Source organism: Bubalus kerabau, chromosome X, assembly GCF_029407905.1.
Source record: "Bubalus kerabau isolate K-KA32 ecotype Philippines breed swamp buffalo chromosome X, PCC_UOA_SB_1v2, whole genome shotgun sequence".
NCBI classification, from domain to species: domain Eukaryota; kingdom Metazoa; phylum Chordata; class Mammalia; order Artiodactyla; family Bovidae; genus Bubalus; species Bubalus kerabau.
This window is the reverse complement of record NC_073647.1, coordinates 140,816,502-140,837,467: the sequence shown is the minus strand read 5'-3', so window position 1 is coordinate 140,837,467 and position 20,966 is coordinate 140,816,502. Positions and strand designations below refer to the sequence as shown.

At 39.5% G+C, this 20,966-nt stretch overlaps 1 long non-coding RNA gene across 8 annotated transcripts in view; it reads left to right on the top strand.

Annotated features, from left to right (window-relative positions):
• Nucleotides 1–2,587: 2,587 nt before the first annotated feature.
• Nucleotides 2,588–20,966, top strand: part of LOC129638967 (uncharacterized) — a 198,689-nt gene continuing 180,310 nt past the window's right edge. For 2 of the 8 annotated variants that reach the window (XR_008708118.1, XR_008708120.1), the window contains exons 1-4: nt 2,588–2,735; nt 4,019–4,086; nt 8,692–8,837; nt 9,174–9,325. This is a non-coding gene — a long non-coding RNA (uncharacterized LOC129638967). The remainder of the gene's footprint in view (nt 2,736–4,018; nt 4,087–8,691; nt 8,838–9,173; nt 9,326–20,966) is intronic. The other 6 variants (XR_008708119.1, XR_008708116.1, XR_008708123.1 and 3 more) reach the window with 5 other exon arrangements.

Sequence of the window (20,966 nt, the reverse complement as noted above, 5' to 3'; positions counted from 1 at the left end):
AAATAAACTTGCATTGTTCCGCTTTCAGAAGTTTTGTGTTTGTTTAGGTTTTCTCTGTGACATATTTTGTTAACCTGTGTAAAAAGGATTAAATTTCAATATGGTTGTAAAAATGCTATTTTTCTGTGAATTTAAGCACAATTACAGTTTTTTTCCTTCTAGTTTTATTAAGATATAATTGATGTACAGCACTGTATACATTTAAGGTGTACAGTATAATGATTTGACATCCTGTTTTTTAAAACTATGTTTTACCTCTAATTTCCCAAAGTGCAATAAAAATCTTGGAAGGAAAAACCTAGAATATAGCGTAAGGCAGACAGGTAAATGGTAGAGAGTGATTTCACATTTTAGGTACTGAAATGTTGTGGAATAATAAGTATATAATGAATTTCGCTTGGATGCCTTCTTATTCTTAGGCAGCCCTAGAAGCACCAAATACATCAAAATTCTAGTACTATGATAGATTTCTGTTTATAATGTTGAAAGGCATTACTGAATCATTTGCAAAGATATGACTGAAGTAATTGATTCTGTAGGCTCCAAGCTGCTGGGGATGCTGTTACTTGTTAATCCTTTTTTTGAGAATGGTTGGAGTCATAATGCTCCACACTGGTTTGTCTTAAGTAATATTATATTATAACACAGTTTAAATGGTGTCATTTAGATGAAGTGTGTGCTACTCTGCTCATTGTCTTAAACTAAATATTTAGGGTTGAAGAGACTTTGTTATAATTCCTTGTTTCATGGTAGTTTGCTCCTGTTCTTACGGTCTCTTGTTTATTGGGTTTTAAACTGCATTCTAAGTGCCATGGAGGAATTTGAATGATATATTAATGATAAGCATTCATATACTCACCAACTCTCATTTGCCTGGGTTTTATAATTGTGTAATGTGCTTTTCCTCTGAAATTAAAAAAAAAAAAACAACTTATTTCTTGTTTATTTCTTTCATTAGTAAAGATTCTAAATTTGGAACATTTTAGCATGAAGTTAACTGAAAACTGCCAGATGAGTTTGTATTAGAGAGGAGAAAGGTAAATTATATGAATGAATATGACTAAGTTACATTAATTTCATCACTTTATAAAGGTGCCTTTAGAATTAATTTTTGCATTATAGAGACTTGTTATGTTTCTGTTAAGGTGACCACTTACACTTTGTACAGAGTTCATATATATAAATTGATGTTCTTGGGGTATTATTATGTGTCATTTGAATAAACTCTCATGAAGTTTTCCCCCCATTAATGGTGTGTGTGTGTTAGTTGCTCAGTCGTGTCTCACTGTTTGTGATCCTGTGGACTGTAGCCCGCCAGGCTCCTCTGTCCATGGGATTTCCCAGGCAAGAATACTGCAGTGGGTAGCCATTTCCTTCTCCAGATTTATTATATAGTTTATATAAATTTGAAACATATTTCTTTTTGGCAAAGGATGGACTTATTGCTAATTTATCTTTTTATTCTGTTGGATACAGGCAAAACAAATTCTCATTTTGGCTGATCAGATGCCAACACATCTCTGAGCTTAAAGCTGAAATTAGAAATAATATAAATGGCCATTTTAACCTTGACTAGCCTGAAATAACTATCATTTTCTTTTTAAAGTAAGTGATTTTTCATACCTGGCAATTTAAGAGTCCAGTGTTAATACAATATTTCTAGTGAGAAAACTTTGCTATTAGGAGACTGAGGTAGTGTGAAATAGTGATGGTAAATGCTTCTGTCATAGTATTGTAGGTACTTGGACTGGTACAAACTTGATTCCCTTTTTTGCCCAAGTTTAGAAAGTGTTAAAATATTTCTCTTAAGATAAAATACCATTCTTTGTTTCCTGTAATAAGAAAACAGTCAAATTCACTAAAGTCTTCTCAACTATCTATGAGGAGCTCTCCTGCTTTTATTGAAATTCACAATGGTTGAATATGGTATGAAACCACTTAATGTATTGGACAAAAAAAGAAAAAATCAGTTTCATGATAAAATTCCCACATGTTAAAAGATGTAGACTTAAAAATTGTTTTTTGTTAGGGTTAGAAGTATATGTTATACAGCAAAGCAGATCAGGTGAATGTGTTACAGGAGACAAAAATTTCAAATGGCATCAGGTGTGAACTCACCCAGTTGTTTGAAGTGGGTAGAAAGCTAAAATTAATGTGTCTTTCTCTATGGAAAAAAATAATGTGAATCCCACTTTATATCAGAGAAGACTGATATCAGACTTTGAAGCTGGAATAGGCATATGTCTAAATTATATGTATGTACAATGCATTCTATTACTCTGAAGATGCTGAAATGGCAGTTTAATTCTTAAAAACAATAAAATGGATGCATAAATACTAAACAATTGTATCTATAAAAAAGAAAAATAAATATTAGTAAAAGGGAAACTTAAGGTCGAATAAATAGTAAAATAAAGCCCTAGTTAAAGTTGGACCCCTCCAAAATTGAACTGGAAAATCCTGAACAATGGTTAATGATGGATGAAACGTATTTAAAGCAAAGAGACAAGATAAAAACATGGACATTTCAGAGAACCTAAGTTGAATGCCGAGCAAAAATTCTGTGAGTTCTCATAAAATGGCCACCCCCTAATGTAGGGTAGTAATTCCTGATTCTGACAGCTGGAGAGAATCTCCTGGAGGATCAGCTAAAAATAGCGGCCTTTACCTTACTCCCACAGGATTCTGGTTCAGTAGTTCCCGGCATGGATGGGGCTTAGTAATATGTTCTTTCAGTAAGTATCCTAGGTGATTTGGAAGCTGCTGCCCGACAGATGTAGTCACTGGTCACTAGTCTGTTCTCTCGGCCGCCAGGGCAACCATTGGAGGACAAGCTCAGCCCTCAGAGGCCTTTGCACTGCACTCCAGGCCAATTCCTTTCTCATGACAGCATACGACTGGACTCCTAGTGGATCCCCCAAACTCATGGCCTACCCTTCTTGCTTCATTCCCTCTATTGTAGCCACACAGGCTTTTCGTTGATCTTCAGACCCCCAAGCTGATTCTGCCTCTGCAGTTTGCACTCACGGTTTTCTTCTGCCAAGACCATCTTCAGATGGCTGACTTTCTCACTCATGTTCCTGTTGAAATTCCTTTGTTGCTACTCCACGGAAAACAGCACCCCTCCTCCCCCAGCTGTCTCTCCATACCTCCTCACCCCACTTTGTTTTTCTTCATGGCACTATCACTAATTATTATCTAATTAACTATTTTCTTATTTTTGTTTCCTCCATGAGAATATCATCTTCCAGAGAGGTGGGTCTTTGTCCTGGTCCATCAGAGACAGACAAAGAGTGATATATAATTGTAAAACAATTTGATCTTTGTTTCCTGGTTTTTTACATTTTATTTTGTCCCAGGTGAAAATTGGGGCCATCTCATGACTTTTCTCTGTACTCTTAGTTGATAGAAAGCCCTATGGTCAATAATTAAAATGTCCAGTCTAATGTGATGATCAGACTTTGGAACTGATTTGAGAGCCGGGTCTTTCCCCACTGTGGCTGGTGGGAAACTAACAGTTGGGGGAGAAAGTTGTGGTCAACTTCTTGCCTTATCCACGTCTGCTTTCACTTCTTCTCCCCTATTTCACTAAGTAGAGGTCTTAGTCCTCCCTGGTTGAAGTGCAAAGGGATTGGCAAAGGAGAGGTGCTGCTGCTGCTGCTAAGTCGCTTCAGTCGTGTCCGACTCTGTGCGAACGGGCTCCCCCATCCCTGGGATTCTCCAGGCAAGAATACTGGAGTGGGTTGCCATTTCCTTCTCCAATGCATGAAAGTGAAAAGTGAAAGCGAAGCCGCTCAGTCGTGTCCGACTCTTAGCGACCCCATGGACTGCAGCCTACAAGGCTCCTCCATCCATGGGATTTTCCAGGCAAGAGTACTGGAGTGGGGTGCCATTGCCTTCTCCGAAGGAGAGGTGAGGGAAGTAGAAAAAACTCTTACTTGATTGGTACTAGATGAACCTGAGTTAGTGCTTTATGGGCGTGACTACAGGTTTTAAGAATTGATTCTTTCTTTCACAGGCACTTTCGTAGTTGATAAGAATGGCTCACGTTGCTCCGGATCTCTCCCTGTAGTTCCCTTGATGAAGGTGAGTGCATCTCTTTTCCAGTTAATTCTTATTTCTTCAGCCCCTGAGAATTGCTACAGCTTCTCTCCTGTGTTCATCCCTCCAGGTAGTCCCCCAGGACAGGACAGAAGTGCACCTCAGCACTAGCTCCCCCTAGGCAGGGGCAATGTCTGGCCCATGAGAGGTGCTTTCTCTTTCCTAGGAAACGTGGGCAGTGCTGGCTCGTCCCAGTCTTGCCAGCTCCCTCTTCCTCAGCTGTCAGAGAAGTTAGTCAGCCTGTCTCCTGCAGCTTAGATTTTCCAGACAACAGTCTAGAGTGTCCTTAATGCTTCAGAGAACACATATGTTGCTATCCCAAGGGTGTCATTAAAGTGTCTCTCTCCTGGGAGGTGATGTAGGAGGCATCTTTCATCCCTCCTTGCAAGCGGAGAGGAGGGGGTGGCACTTAGAGCAGAGCAAAAGCCTGCACCAAACTATGTTCTGATTGGTCAGTGCCCGGGCCATTAGTGTTTGTTAAATATTTTATTATTACTCTGGATCCAGATATTCTTGATTTTCAAATGGCTCAGGAACCACAGTTTGGAAAAGGCAGCATGTTGTATTGTGTCTGCAAAACCAAGGAAGGTGAAGAAGTAGGTAATTAATTAGACAATTTAGGAAAAGATGCCTTAGGAATTGGAATTTTCCTGGCATAGTTTTTTTCTGAGTCATTCTGAAAAGTGCCAGGTTTTGGCACATCTCATAATTCCAACAGCATTATGTTGAATAAAATAATACATTTTTTCTTTAAAACATAGTCAATGGATATATTTCATTTCCAAGAGGAAGAACTCAATTATGTTTTAAGCATCTTTCAAGGTCAGACCCAGTAAAAATGTGATATAAATGGACTTCCTATTTGGCTAGGAAAAGTGGAGATAAAGAACCCTTTTTCAAACTCTGGTGAGTGAAACTTATTTTTTTTTCCAGCATGTCAGCATGGAAAGAGATGGATTGCTTAATTCATTGACCATCACTTGCTGTGTTTTAACTTTTTTCTCTAATATTCAACTTGGATTTTATGTTTGGTTTATGCATGCTGTAGATTGATTGCAAAACTGGTTTCACTTCTACACTGCTTTCTATACATACATCCTTTCCATGTTTCCTCACAGTTCATCTCATCAAGAGATTGAGTCAATTTTCTCGTCTCCTTGATTATGGGATGGCCTTGTGTTTACTCTGGCCAGCAGAATATGGTAGAAGTGGCAGTTCTGATCCTAGAGACCTTGTATCCTTCTACTGTCTCTCAGAGCTCTGTCACCATGAGAACAAACTTGGCTTACTGCTGGAAGAGGAGAGAACACGTTAAGGAGAGCTGATTTTTCCCATTCAGAGCCATGGTAGACCACCCTAAAGTCAGCCAGGCTCAAAACATGAGTGAGTCACCCAGATTAGCAGAGCTACCAACCTAGCCCACATTTGACTGCAGACCCATTCAGGAGCTCATCTAAGAGCAGAGGAACCATCCAGATTACCTGCAGTTTTGCCAGCAATAATATAAATGGCTATTGTTTTAAGTCTCAGTTTTGGGATACTTTGTTGCACAGTGATAGCTAACTGGCCATTTTTGCCCTCACTTTCCCACTGTGGTCAGAGAATTACCATCCAGTTTGACAAGTAAAATTTGCTCTCATGTAAGGTATTTTTGCTTCCCTGGTGTCTCAGTGGTAGAGTCTGCCTGCCAATGCAGTAGACACAGGAGATGTGGGTTCGATCCCTGGGTCAGGAAGATCCCCTGGGGGAGGAAATGGCAACCCACTCCAGTATTCTTGCCTGGGAAATCCCATGGACAGGGGAGCCTGGCGGCTACATTCCATGGGGTCACAAAAGAGTCAGACATGACTTAGTGACTAAACAATAGCAGAGGTATTTTTTAAAACATGAATTACAAATATCTGATGTTAAGACATAGGGAGAGTTCACTTTTGGAAGGGTTTAATATGCTAAATTCTTTCTTCAGGTTTTGTCATCTTCACAATTCATCTCCTAGTTTTCTCATTAATATCCAAGTTATAAGGATGATTAACCTTCAATAAGCTGTGTGATAACATTGAACAAATTGTGGAGGATTTAGCTTAAGCAGATATTACATATACTGCTGGTGTGACTAAGGACTGTATGCCAAGTCTTGTGCTTGTCAGCATGAATCTTGATTCCAGATTTTCTCTCCTGAATTGGTGTCTTGGGATCTTCTGTCGTGGGAACTATGTGTCAACAGCTGAGCCATGGTGGCTGCTCTTACCTTGATGATTTTGCTCTGCTTTATGGCCAACAGCTCTGTATTCAGGGAATATAGAGAGTCCTAGTCACCAGGGTCCATATCCTTTATCTTTGCATCTCAGGAGGCTCAAGTTAGCATGGGCTTCCTTGGAGAAAACTCTTCCTTTTAACCCCATCCTTTCATGATTCTCAACAATCTGAAGTGGTTTTTTATTTATTTCTCTAATTTTACTGTTTAAAAAAGTTTTTTGGCTGTTCTGGGTCTTTGTTGGTACGTGAGGGCTTTTCTTTAGTTGCGACAAGCAGGAGCTGCTCTCCAGTTGCGGTGCTCAGACTTCTCATTGTGGTAGCTTCTCCTGTTACAGAGTATGGGCTCTAGAGTGTGAGCTTAATATTTGTGGCTCCCAGGGTTAGTTGCTCTGCAGCATGTGGGATCCTCTCGGATCAGGGATCAAACTCATGTCTCCTGTATTGACAGATGGATTCTTTACCGTAGAGCCACCAGGGAAGCCTGGCTTTTTATTTCTATTTTTAAATTTTACTATATTATGTTTTTAGATTTTTATTTTCACGTGGACCATTTGTTTTTGTAGTCTTTATCAAATTTTATTACAATATTGCTACTGTTTTATGTTTTGGCGTTTTGGCCATGAGGCATGTGGAATCTTAGTTCCCTGATCAGGGATCGAACCCACAACTCCTGCAATGGAAGGTGAAGTCTTTACCACTGAACCTCCGGGGAAGTCTCCGAAGTGGCTTTTAAAATTGATGTCCTAAAACTTTCTTTTCTCTGTTCAGTCCAGACTACCCCCCGACCACTGCCGTAAGTTGCAGTCACATGAGAGCAAGCTATTAGCCCTCAGCTCTGCATAAGCCCAGATGTCTGTCACCAAGACTGACATCACTTTGGATACCACTTGGCTGCATTTTAGACAGTGAGAGGCTCTTGAACAAACATCTGTTTTAGGGACAGGTGTCTGCATAATCTTGGGTTTTCAGTTTCGAATATACTTAAAAATGTATTTTAAAAATACATTTATTTTTTTTATTAGGGAAAAAGAAAGCATTAGTCACTCAGTTGTATCCACCTCTTTGCAACCGTATGGACTGTAGCCCATCAGGCTCCTCTGTCCATGGGATTCTCCAGGCAAGAGTACTGGAGTGGGTTGCCATTTCCTTCTCCAGGGGATCTTCCCAACCCAGGGATCAAACCCAGTCTCCCACATTGCAGGCAGATTCTTTACCATCTGAGCCATGAGGGAAGGATAGTTTATTAGGGAAACTAGCCTTATTTTTTTTTTAATGTTTTAATTTAAAAAGCGATACATACTCATTATTTAATAGTTATACAACATAGGAAATGATAAATAAAAATAAGAATTATCTGTAGTTCTATAGGTGATTTTTTGTATGTATTCCATATGTATTTATGTGGCATTTTGTTAAAAATGTTTCCACTTTTTCTCTCTTCTATTAATCATTCACATTAAATTTGTTAGCATCAACTTTGTTTTATCTTTTAAAACCACATGAGTTATTTGCATTTTAACATATCATAATTTGATATGTTTTAGTGCTTAATATACATACATTACTTAGGTTCTTAATGTAATATATATCTATGGTTGCTTAAAACTGAAAACATTAACTCTCATTTACTCCACACTGCCTATGTTTTACTGACGTCACCAAATCTGGTTCTCTCTTGAGGGTAAAGACAGAATGTATACATCAGTCCATATGTATCTGTAGAGGGGAAGGAGCAGAGTAGCAGTCTACTCCAGAACAGGTGCTTTGAGAAAGAGCACCTACTTCAGACAATATAATCATCCTTCAGTTCAGTTCAGTCACTCAGTCGTGTCCGACTCTTTGCGACCCCATGAATTCCAGCACGCCAGGCCTCCCTGTCCATCACCAACTCCTGGAGTTCACTCAGACTCACGTCCATCGAGTCAGTGATGCCATCCAGCCATCTCATCCTCTGTCGTCCCCTTCTCCTCCTGCCCTCAATCCCTCCCAGCATCAGAGTCTTTTCCAATGAGTCAACTCTTCGCATGAGGTGGCCAAAGTACTGGAGTTTCAGCTTCAGCATCATTCCCTCCAAAGAAATCCCAGGGCTAATCTTCAGAATGGACTGGTTGGATCTCCTTGCAGTCCAAGGGACTCTCAAGAGTCTTCTCCAACACCACAGTTCAAAAGCATCAATTCTTCGGCGCTCAGCTTTCTTCACAGTCTCTCACATCCATACATGACCACTGGAAAAACCATAGCCTTGACTAGACGGACCTTTGATTAGGTGTATTTTATCACAAGTAAATGATTTTAACTTGGTGTCAATTCCTATTCTCTTTTTTTCTTTCCCAGCACTGTTGACTCTGAGATGGGCTGACCATGCACTAGGCCAAGGAGGAGAGACAGGGTGCCACACGCTGTTCTAAGAAAAGTAGCTGAAGAAAATAAAGCTACTTTTGCTACTTTTAAAAAGTCTGTGAGTCTATAATTTCATATAAGTAAGCATTTTGATTTACTTTGCCCATTAAGTTTCACTTTGTGCTTTGAAATATTAGCAACTCATAGCTGTTCACAACTGTTATCTGGCTTACTCCCCCCTTGGGTATAATCCAGGCACCTCAGCCCCCCAGGCATTCATCCCTGCATGGTCACCTCCACCCAGCAGACTCCTTGTGGAGTGTTTCCTCTCTTGGTGAATGGTTCCCTTAGCCAACTCAGCATATAGCCCGGAACGCTAATGATCATCCTCTAGTCCTCCACGGCTCCTCTCTCACTTGCTCGTATTCCATTGGTAACCATGGTCTGTAGATGCTACTTTTATGCTTCTCTTGCAGCTATGCCATCACATCCATCACCTGTACCATAGTGCACACATTCATCGCTTCTCTGAGGACTGCTGGAAGTTCCTTCTTAACGCTTCCCCTGCTTCTGGTCTCACCATCAGCCTTGCTCATCCAGAACAGCTGCCAAGGAAGCCCTTTAACATGTAAGTCTGTTTATGGACACTAACATACAGCTCTAAAATTTGGGATAAAGTCAAATTCCTTTGTGTAGCACAGAAAGGCCTTTGTATCTGACTTGTCTCCCTTTCTGGCCTCATTTCCCACCACTTATCCATGGTTTCTCCAGTTGTAAAAAAAGAAAAGTTCCCTCCTGCATGTCTTCTCATACACATTTCTCTCTGCCAGATATTTCTTTACTTATTTTCTCCCCATCCACTTTTCCTTGTCATTTCTGTTTTAAATTACGTTCTTCAAGCTTCAACAGAAACATCACTTCTTTCTAAAACCTTTCTCCAACCAAGTGCATGATTTTGATATTTCTACACTGTGATTACTGTACCTTTTGTACGATTACATCATCTTATCACACTGTATTTTGTTTGTTTACATGCTTTTCTAGTCCACTAGACTAGTGGGTCTCAAAGTGTGATCCTCTGATCAGTAGCATCAGCTTTGCTTTGGAGTTTGTTAGAAATGCAAATTTTCAGTCATCACCCCAGATCAGAAACTCCAGGGGTGAGCCCAGCAATCTGTGTTGGGGGCAAATCATTTAATATCTTATGATAGGGGAAGACTGGCTGGCCATGGTAGTATGCTGAGAAACATGGGAATTATTTAGAAGATGCATGACTACTGACAAATACTGTCTTCCATGCCAGCTTTTCTTAAAGTGACTGGCAGCCTCAAGGAAGTCCAGAGTGCCACAAAGCATCTCAACACTTGTTTTAATTTGTGGCTATAACAAACTACCACAAATTTTTTGGCTTTAAACTAAAAAGTCTGAATTCCTGCTGGAGGCAACAGGGAAGAATCCATTTCCTCAGTTTTTCTAGATTTCAAAGCTACATGCATCCCTTGGCTTGTAACCTCTTCCTCCATCTTCAAAGCTAGAAATGGCTGACTGAATCTTCCTGATGATGCCATCTCTCTGCTTCGGATTTTCTGCCTTCCACTTTTCTATTTAAGGACCTGTGTGATTATGTTGGGCTCAGCTGCATAATTCAAGCCGATCTCCTTGTTGTCAGGTCAGCTGATTAACAACCTTAATTCCATCTTGCTATGTAACATAACATATTCAGAGATTCTAGAGGTCAGGAAATGGACATTTTGGGGGTGGAGGCATTATTCTGCCTACCGTGATATTTGTGCTTGATTTTTCGAGATTTAAGTAAAATCAATATTGCCTTCTACATTAATGTGGGCTCTTTGGAGAAATCTAGGATGTCCTTTTTTCACTGTCATTTCTTGTAAAGAAAGTGGTTTTGAACATTCTGTGATGTTTTAGAACATTTTTTGAAGAGAACCCCCTCCCCACCATGGTTTATAGTTGTAAAATATGAACTCCACTCAAGATTAACTAGAAAAACATGCCCCAGATGGCAACTAGAGACCATGTGATCTATGAATGTCAGTGTATCAATATGTTAAAAAATAAATCAGATTCAAATATTTTAAAAAGAAGAGTAATGGGTTACAAAATAATCTATCTTTGAAGAAGGGGCAGGCAAATGCTTTTTAACATTTTTCTCAAGAGCCTGCTTTTAGGTCAAATTTGCCAAATCTTTTTCTTTTCCCATCTGAAGATAGATAGGTCTACAGAACCCCTGCAGACACAGTGTAGGCGGCTCTGTCTTCCAGGGACTTGGCAGAAGGTATTATAGGACTCATTTATACTGCAGAATAGTTATAACCTTCATGTCTTTCACTTGGACAGATCTGTGCACTAGCAAATAGTGATAGAAATGGGGCCCTAGAAATGCATGTGATGGAGGGTGTGAATTTTCAATATTGAACTTTGATAAGTTACTATTTGGAAACTGAGACTACTTTTCAAATATATCACCTCTGACATAAGGGCAGCACCAGTTCGGCATGGGCCAGTTTGGACCAGCATTGGGCAGTACAGAAATATATTTGTGGACAGTGCTCCAGTAACATGGTGAGAGAGGACTGTATTGCAGAAGCAAATGGGAAGGAAGGAAGTAGTGAAGTTGCTCAGTCGTGTCCAACTCTTTGAGACTCTGTGGACTGTAGCCTACCAGGCTCCTCTGTCCATGGGATTCTCCAGGCAAGAATACTGGAATGGGTTGCCATTTCCTTCTCCAGGGGATCTTCCCCACCCAGGGATCAAACTCAGGTCTCCCGCATTGCAGGCAGATGCTTTACCCTCTGAGCCACCAGGAAAGCCCATCCTAGTGAGAAAGGATTGGCAGTTAAACCAGAATCCCTTTGAACCTCTGTGTGACTATTCACATCCAATAGTTATAGTTGCTTACTTATATAATATGATTAACTATTAACCAAGCTAAGTTTATCCTGTACTGTGAATTCAATACTTAATTTTTAACATCTTAGCAAATCCCGAATTGAAACCTCCTCCCCAATACTGTTACAAGAACAATGTGTACTAGGTAGGACCCACCTGATGTTTCTAGTTACCACCCTACATGAAAATGGAAAGGCCTGGGAAACAGCACCGTAAGCCATTGAAATCATCCAGAACAAAATTTCCTTCAGTTTAAGTATGGTGGACATACCAAGGGTTGTGGTTCTTTAATCAACAGAAGAGAAGTTGTAAGAAAATTACTGGGCAATCTAAATATGAAGCCACCATTTTTTTGCTCATATGTCTTTTATTTTAGGACAGTATGTTGTTTTGTTCTGATCTTGGATAATATTTTGGCTTTGCTTTCATGTATTGTTAGGACCACACGCAATCAGCCAGACCATTAGAATTGCAAACATTTAGGAGCCATAGTTACGGATTGACTCCAGAAGTGGAATGCATCTATAGTAATGTACCCAACAACTACCTGACCACCTAAGAGGTGTTGCCTGGAGTTATACCCTTGGGACACCTGATTATTCAGGAACATGGACCAGGGGAGTGGTAGAGGAGGACACGGATACTCCACATTCCTGTTGTCCTTTTATCAAGGGGATTGGTAGGATGTGTTGTGTCTTTCAACAGACTGGCTTTCATCCCCTTTTTTTCATGACTCTGCCTTAGAGAAGTTCACACTTTTAAGAAATGACTTTGTTCCCTCCCAGGCTCCAAATGGAAACTTTTCAAGGCCATATTTGCTATGAGGATATTTATCATGGAAGTTAAGTAACTTACACTTTAATTCAAGTGTCCTCTCGGCATTGAGAATAGGTTATTTTCTCTAGGAGGCCTGGGCAGTTTCCTGTTTTAAAGAAATTGAAAAGAAATATATTGCTTTCAGCAGCCCCAAAATCAATAGAGTTTCAAATATAGATGGCCCCAAGTTTCTTGTGCTTCTTAGGAGGGCTGAAGGATGGTGCTGACCCAAAGCCCTGAGTGATCATAATACTTAGACGGAAGCCACTGTGCTGTGGAGTATGAATGATTGTGGCACATGTCTCGCCATTCCAGACTCAGGTGATCAACCCTCATACACACCACGATGTTGATGGCCTCCCATCCAACCATCTTTAGAAACTTCCTTACAGGATATATTTAGGATGAGACCATTTAAACATTAAGACATATTCCTTTTTCTTTTCCTTAGGAAAAAAACAAAATAGAGCCTCAGGACATTGCCAATCAGTGCTGTTTTGAATAGAATAACATGTATGATAAATAAATCTAGCCATAAGCTATTAAGTCCTTGATAGCAGGGTACCACGGTTTTTTTTTTTTTTTTAATCTTCCTATCTCCCTCAGCATCTAGTGGTGGCTTATACAGAAAACTAGCTCAATATATGTCTGTTAAATAAGTGAATCACGATACTGGATGCTTGGGGCTGGTGCACTGGGATGACCCAGAGGGATGGAATGGGGAGGGAGGAGGGAGGAGGGTTCAGGATGGGGAACACATGTATACCTGTGGCGGATTCATTTTGATATTTGGCAAAACTAATACAATTATGTAAAGTTTAAAAAAAAATAAATAAATAAGTGAATCAAAATTTTTATATACCAGTGCTACAAAAAATGTCAACTTGTTTTTGGACTTAACATGTAGATGTTTCATGCTGGGAGAAGGACCTTGGTTCTTTTGTATAGTTTCTTTTTCTCTGCTGCAATTGCTTTTTATGTCGTTGAATTCTCTGAGCATATTTATTTAAAGTGTTTGTCTGGGAACTCTAACATCCTCCCTTGTTATTCTCTTTCTATTTATTTTTTCCTGCTGCTTTTAATTCCTGTTGCCTTGTCTCTGGCCTATCTACTTTTGTTTGCATTTTAGACATTGTATTTGAAAAATTGTTTGTAGAAATAATTTGATGCCCAAGATGATGCTCTTTTCTTCTAGAGAAGATTCCCACTTGTTTCTGCCAGATGCCCAGAGGTACTAGCAGTTTTGATCACCTCTGTCCAATTTCAGGGCTTGAGGGGATTAAAAGATAACCTGCAGTTCCCAACATAGCCCATGTACTTTCAGGTCACACGAATTTTAGGGTGCAGACCTTTGAAGACCCAACCCTAAGTAAGGACCAATAACTGATTCCCCCCTGCCTGCCCTGACTTTCTTGGTGGCTGCCAGATACCAATGTCTGTTCCTTTATTTCCACTAGGTTGACTGAATTCTTACTTAGCTCTCAGCCCCAACTCGTTCCCTCTAGGACCATCAAACAGTCCCAGGAAGAGAGACTCTGCCCACAGGTTTCATTTCTCAGGGTATCCATTCTCCCCTGGATCCTGTCCAGGTAACACTTCTCTACTTTGTTAACATTATGAGGCCTTTGGGCAGATTGAAAAAATCTTTTGTTATATTTTTCTAGTGGTTCTTAGTGGGAGAGTGTATCCAGATTACCTGATCTGTTATTATCAGAAGCAGAAGTCCATCCATCTTATTTTTGCTTATTTTTATATCTTTAAAAAATCCTTTACTTTTTGGTAATTTTATTTTATTTTATTTTTGTGACTGTTCTGATAATTAGAAATGAAATGTTTATATATTTGTTTCAGTGTCTAGCTTTTTAAAAAAAATTATTTATTTATTTATTTTTGGCTATGCTGGGTCTTTGTTGCTGTGCACAGGCTTTCTCCAGTTGCAGCAAGCAGGAGCTACTCTCTAGTTATGGTGCATAGGCTTCTCATTGCAGTGGCTTCTTTTGTTGTGGAGCATGGGCTCTAGAACATGTGGACTTCAGTAGTTGTAGGACAAGGGCTCAGTAGTCATGACTCCCAGGCTCTAGAGCACAGGCTCAATACTTGTGGCATACGGCTTAGTTGCCCTGCAGCAAGTAGGGAAGATGGGGTCTTCCCAGACCAAGGATCCAACTCGTATCTCCTGCATTGGCAAGTGGATTCTGTACCACTGGACAAACAGGGAATCCCTGGTGGTTAGCTTTATAATGTCATTAATGCTTTTATTCCTCTCTTTTTCTAGAAACTATCTATTAATCTTTTAAACTATCTATTAATAATAGATAATAATAATAGATAATAATCTATTAAACTATCTATTAATCTTTAAGAAATGATACAATTAGTATACTTTCTTTTCACCTCACTCTATGACTTGATTTGAGTTGATTGTATCATACTTACTAGTATTTATCATCATACTGTTAAATGTATTTCTGTTATTTAAATTTTCAGTTTAAAACAGTAGCATTTGGTATAAAGCTATTAAAAAGGTCAAAATAGGGAAATCTCTGGTGACCCAGTGGTTAGGGCTCTGTGCCTCCACTGCAGGGATGCAGGTTTGATCCCTGATTGGGAAACTAAGATCTCAAATGCAGCACAGCACAGCACAGCCAAAAAAAAAAAAGGAGATGGCAGAATATAAGTAATGTGTATATCAGTTCAGTTCAGTTCAGTTGCTCAGTTGTGTCTGACTCTTTGCGACCATATGAATCGCAGCACGCCAGGCCTCCCTGTCCATTACCAAATCCCAGAGGTCACTCAAACTCATGTCCATCCAGTCGGTGATGCCATCCAGCCATCTCATCCTCTGTCATCCCCTCCTCCTCCTGCCCCCAATCCCTCCCAGCATCAGGGTCTTTTCCAATGAGTCAACTTTTCACATGAGGTGGCCAAAGTATTGGAGTTTCAGCTTCAGCATCCATCCTTCCAATGAACACCCAGGACTGATCTCCTTTAGGATGGACTGGTTGGATCTCCTTGCAGTCCAAGGGACTCTCAAGAGTCTTCTCCAACACCACAGTTCAAACGCATCAATTCTTCGGGACTCAGCTTTCCTCACAGTCCAACTCTCACATCCATACATGCTGCTGCTGCTGCTGCTGCTAAGTTGCTTCAGTCCTGCCTGACTCTGTGCAACCCCATAGATGGCAGCCCACCAGGCTCCCCCGTCCCTGGGATTCTCCAGGCAAGAACACTGGAGTGGGTTGCCATTTCCTTCTCCAATGCATGAAAGTGAAAAGTGAAATTGAAGTCGCTCAGTCATGTCCGACTCTTAGCGACCCCATGGACTGCAGCCCACCAGGGTCCTCCGTCCATGGGATTTTCCAGGCAAGAGTACTGGAGTAGGGTGCCATTGCCTTCTCTACATCCATACATGACCACTGGAAAAACCATAGCCTTGACTAGACGGATCTTTGTTGGCAAGGTAATATCTCTGCTTTTCAATATGCTATCTAGCTTGGTCATAACTTTCCTTCCAAGGAGTAAGCGCCTTTTAATTTCATGGCTACAATCACCATCTGCAGTGATTTTGGAGCCCCCCAAAAAATAAAGTCTGACACTGTTTCCACTGTTTCCCCATCTGTTTCACATGAAGTGATGGGACCAGATGCCATGATCTTAGTTTTCTGAATGTTGAGCTTTAAGCCAACTTTTTCACTCTCCACTTTCACTTTCATCAAGAGGCTTTTTAGTTCCTCTTCACTGTCTGCCATAAGGGTGGTGTCATCTGCATATCTGAGGTTATTGATATTTCTCCCAGCAATCTTGATTCCAGCTTGTGCTTCTTCCCGCCCAGCATTTCTCATGATGTACTCTGCATATAAGTTAAATAAGCAGGGTGACAGTATACAGCCTTGACATACTCCTTTTCCTATTTGGAACCAGTCTGTTGTTCCATGTCCAGTTCTAACTGTTGCTTCCTGACCTGCATACAGGTTTCTCAAGAGGCAGGTCAGGTGGTCTGGTATTCCCATCTCTTTCAGCATTTTCCACAGTTTATTGTGATCCACACAGTCAAAGGCTTTGGCATAGTCAGTAAAGCAGAAATAGAGGTTTTTCTGGAACTTTCTTGGTTTTTCGATGATCCAGTGGATGTTGGCAATTTGAGCTCTGGCTCCTCTGCCTTTTCTAAAACTAGCTTGTACATCTGGAAGTTCATGGCTCACATATTGCTGAAGTCTGGCTTGGAGAATTTTGAACATTACTTTACTAGCGTGTGAGATGAGTGCAATTGTGCAGTAGTTTGAGCATTCTTTTGCATTGCCTTTCTTTGGGATTGGAATGAAAACTGACATTTTCCAGTCCTGTGGCCACTGCTGAGTTTTCCAAATTTGCTGGCATATTGAGTGCAGCACTTTCACAGCATCATCTTTCAGGATTTGAAATAGCTCAGCTGGAATTCCATCACCTCCACTAGCTTTGTTCGTAGTGATGCTTCCTAAGGCCCACTTGACTTCAGATTCCAGGATGTCTGGCTCTAGGTCAGTGATCACACCATCGTGATTATCTGTGTCGTGAAACTCTTTTTTGTACAGTTCTTCTGTGTATTCTTGCCACCTTTTCTTAATATCTTCTGCTTCTGTTAGGTCCATACCATTTCTGTCCTTTATCGAGCTCATCTTTGCATGAAATGTTCCCTTGATATCTCTAATTTTCTTGAAGAGATCTCTAGTCTTTCCCATTCTGTTGTTTTCCTCTATTTCTTTGCATTGATCGCTGAGAAAGGCTTTTTATCTCTCCTTGCTATTCTTTGGAACTCTGCATCCAGATGCTTATATCTTCCCTTTTCTCCTTTGCTTTTCGCTTCTCTTCTTTTCACAGCTATTTGTAAGGCCTCCTCAGACACCCCTTTTGCTTTTTTTGCATTTCTTTTCCACGGGGAAAGTCTTGATCCCTGTCTCCTGTACAATTTTCATGAACCTCTGTCCATAGTTCATCAGGCACTCTTTCTATCAGATCTAGTCCCTTAAATCTATTTCTCACTTCCGCTGTATAATCATAAGGGATTTGATTTAGGTCATACCTGAATGGTCTAGTGGTTTTCCCCACTTTCTTCAATTTAAGTCTGAATTTGGCAATAAGGAGCTCATGATCTGAGCCACAGACAGCTCCCGGTCTTGTTTTTGCTGACTGTATAGAGCTTCTCCATCTTTGGCTGCAAAGAATATAATCAGTCTGATTTCGGTGTTGACCATCTGGTGATGTCCATGTGTAGAGTCTTCTCTTGTGTTGTTGGAAGAGGGTGTTTGCTATGACCAGTGTGTTCTCTTGGCAAAACTCTGTTAGCCTTTGCCCTGCTTCATTCCGTACTCCAAGGCCAAATTTGCCTGTTACTCCAGGTATTTCTTGACTTTCTACTTTTGCATTCCAGTCCCCTATAAGGAAAAGGACATCTTTTTTGGGTGTTAGTTCTAAAAGGTCTTGTAGGTCTTCATAGGACCGTTCAACTTCAGCTTTTTCAGCATTACTGGTTGGGGCATAAGCTTGGATTACGATGATATTGAATGGTTTGCCTTGGAAATGAATAGAGATCATTCTGTCATTTTTGAGATTGCATCCAAGTACTGCATTTCGGATTCTTTTGTTGACTCTGATGGCTACTCCATTTCTTCTAAGGGATTCTTGCCTGCAGTAGTAGATATAATGGTCATCTGAGTTAAATTCACCCATTCCAGTCCATTTTAGTTCGCTGATTCCTAGAATGTCAACGTTCACTCTTGCCATCTCGTGTTTGACCACTTCCAATTTGCCTTGATTCATGGACCTAACATTGCAATATTGCTCTTTACAGCATCAGACCTTGCTTCTATCACCAGTCACATCCACAACTGGGTATTACTTTTGCTTTGGCTCCATCCCTTCATTCTTTCTGGAGTTATTCTCCACTGATCTCCAGTAGCATATGTATATTAGAGTGAAATAAAAAGAATAGTTTGGGAAAATGCTTTAAAGTAAAATATTACTTAAATGGCCTAATACATTTAATTCTCATAATATGATAATAGATCTATCTACTTCTGCTTTTAGTTCTGTCAATTTTTAGTTGACATATTTTGAAGCTGTGTTTTGGGTTCATATGGCTATAGACTTTTAATATGTTCCTGGTTCTTTAAACCCTTTCTTCCTTTATTGTAAAAAATATTTTTCTTAATCTCAAATATTGCTTTTTGCTTTAAAATCTATCTTTCTGTTATTAGTATGGCAGAACTAACTTTCTTTTTTTTTAATAAACTTTCTTCTGGTTATTGTATGCATAGTATATCTTTTTAAAATAATTCTAATTTCAAACTTTATATGTCCTTATATTCAGTATGTTCCTCTTATAGGCATATACTTGATATTTGATTTTTTTTTCCTCTAAGACCAATTACATTGAATACAATTGCTGAAATGTTTGAATTTATATTCTCCCATATTATTATATGGTTTCTAATTGATCTACCTGTTCTATGATCCTTTTTCTCTTTCTTAATTTCCTTCAGGCAATCAGTATTTTTCTGTCACTCAGTTTCTCCCCTTGATTATCTTGTTAGTTACATATCTTTTTGCTATTCTTGTAATGGTTTCTCTAGAGACTATGGCATGCTTTGATTTATTAGTTTAACATAAGTTTTTACTTCTACTTCTCTGACAATGCTAGATCTTAGAGGAATTGAACTTTATCTCTCCCTTTTCTGCCTTTTGAGATATCACTGTCATGTAATTTAATTATACATTTTAAACTCCACAAGAAAATCTTTCTGTCATTTTATATATTTAGTAATCATTTATTTGCCTTCATATTTACCTCTTTGTTGTTCTTCATTCCTTTCTGTGTTTCCATGTTTCTCTCTGAGGTTATTTTCTTCCTTTCAGAAAAAGTATTTTTAGTATTCTCATACTGCAGGCCTGCTGGTGATGAATTCTCTCAGTGTTTGCTCTAAGACATCTTTATTTCACTTACATTTTTTGAGGAATATTTTACTGCATATAGAGTTCTGGGTTGGCAGTTATTTCCTTTCACTACTTTAAAAATGTCACTTCCATTGCCTTCTGGGTTCCATCACTTCTTTAAAGAAGCTAGCTATAGATCTTAATGTTTTACCTTAACCTCTGATTTTAAGGTTTTCTCTTTATCTTTGATTTTTACAAGTTTTTCTATTATGTGCCTAGCTTTGTTTTTTTCTTAGTGTTTCTCTTCTCTGGGGTATATGAAGTTTCTTGAATCTGTGGGTTGGTGCTTTTCAGCAATTGGGAAAATTCTGAGACATTACCTTTTCAAATATTGTTTCTGCCCCATTCTGTCTTTCCTTTTCTCTGCAACTGTGTGTTAGCTATTTTACTTTTTCCATACGTGTCTTATATTCCTTTTAGTGTTTTCTGTTCTTTTCTTCTTTCTGTGTTTCAGTTTATATATTTTCTATTGACTTGTCCTCCAATTTATGAATCCTCTTTTTTGCTATGTCTTAACTCTTGCTAAATGCAATTATTTAGTTCTTAATTTCAAATACTGTATTTTTAAGCTTTAGGATTTCCATTTGATTCCTTTTTAGAGGTGCCATTTCTCTGAGGATATTTTGCATCTTTTCATCTGTTCTGTCTCTTTTCTGCTTTTTTTCTGAAAGATACTAATCTTAGATGTGTCAGAGTTCTTGCTTGAGAATTCTAAAATCTGGATAATCTGTGGGTGTCAATGAATATTATCCATTTCCCTCTTGATTTGGGGTGTCTTCTGATAGTGTTTGATTAAATGTCAGATATTTTATGACAAGTTGTAAAGGGATTAGATGATGTCATTTTCCCCCAGAGAGGTTTTATCTTTTTCTCTTCTAGGCAGATGGGAGTGGGCTGGAGTGGGAACTGATTATCTTAATTTAATCGGATAAAAAGATCCCAGATTGGGTTGCCTTTTCTCAAGTGTCTACCAGTTGTTTGCTTCGTGCCCCTCCAGTATAGTCCCCCCAAGGGTTCTAACTGAGAACCCGAAGTATTCTTTACGGCGCCTCTTCTGTCTTTGATACCAGGCTCTTAGTTTTCTCCTCATAAAAAAAAAACTGTGTTGAGACCCTGAGGAGACAGAAAAAAAAACAAACTGTGAAGTACAGTTGCTTTTTAGAGGGTTTTTGCTTGGCTTCTTGACTCCTGTCTTGTACTTCTTCAAAATTCAGCAGATATTTTGAGGGGAAAATTGGGGAAGTGTGTGACTTAGATCTCTGTCCCTTCCTTCTCGTTGGGATCCTAGGCCATCAAAACTCTGATTGTTTCTCTGCCTTTTAGTAGAAGTCGTTTCTCTGGGAAAAGCCTATATTCTCAGACTATTGTCCCTTGGCTAGAATTGCCAGTTGCCCTCAAATCAGCAGATGCAGAATACCAACTCAGTTCTCTGCAGCTTCCCCTTTTTAGAATTTTGTTTACCTTAGCATCTCTGATGCTTTCAAACAGAACTTCCCCTTCCTTCCTCCCTCCATTCCTCTCTCTTTCCTTCCTTCCTTTCATTTCTTTCTCTTAAAAAAAACTTATGTATTCAT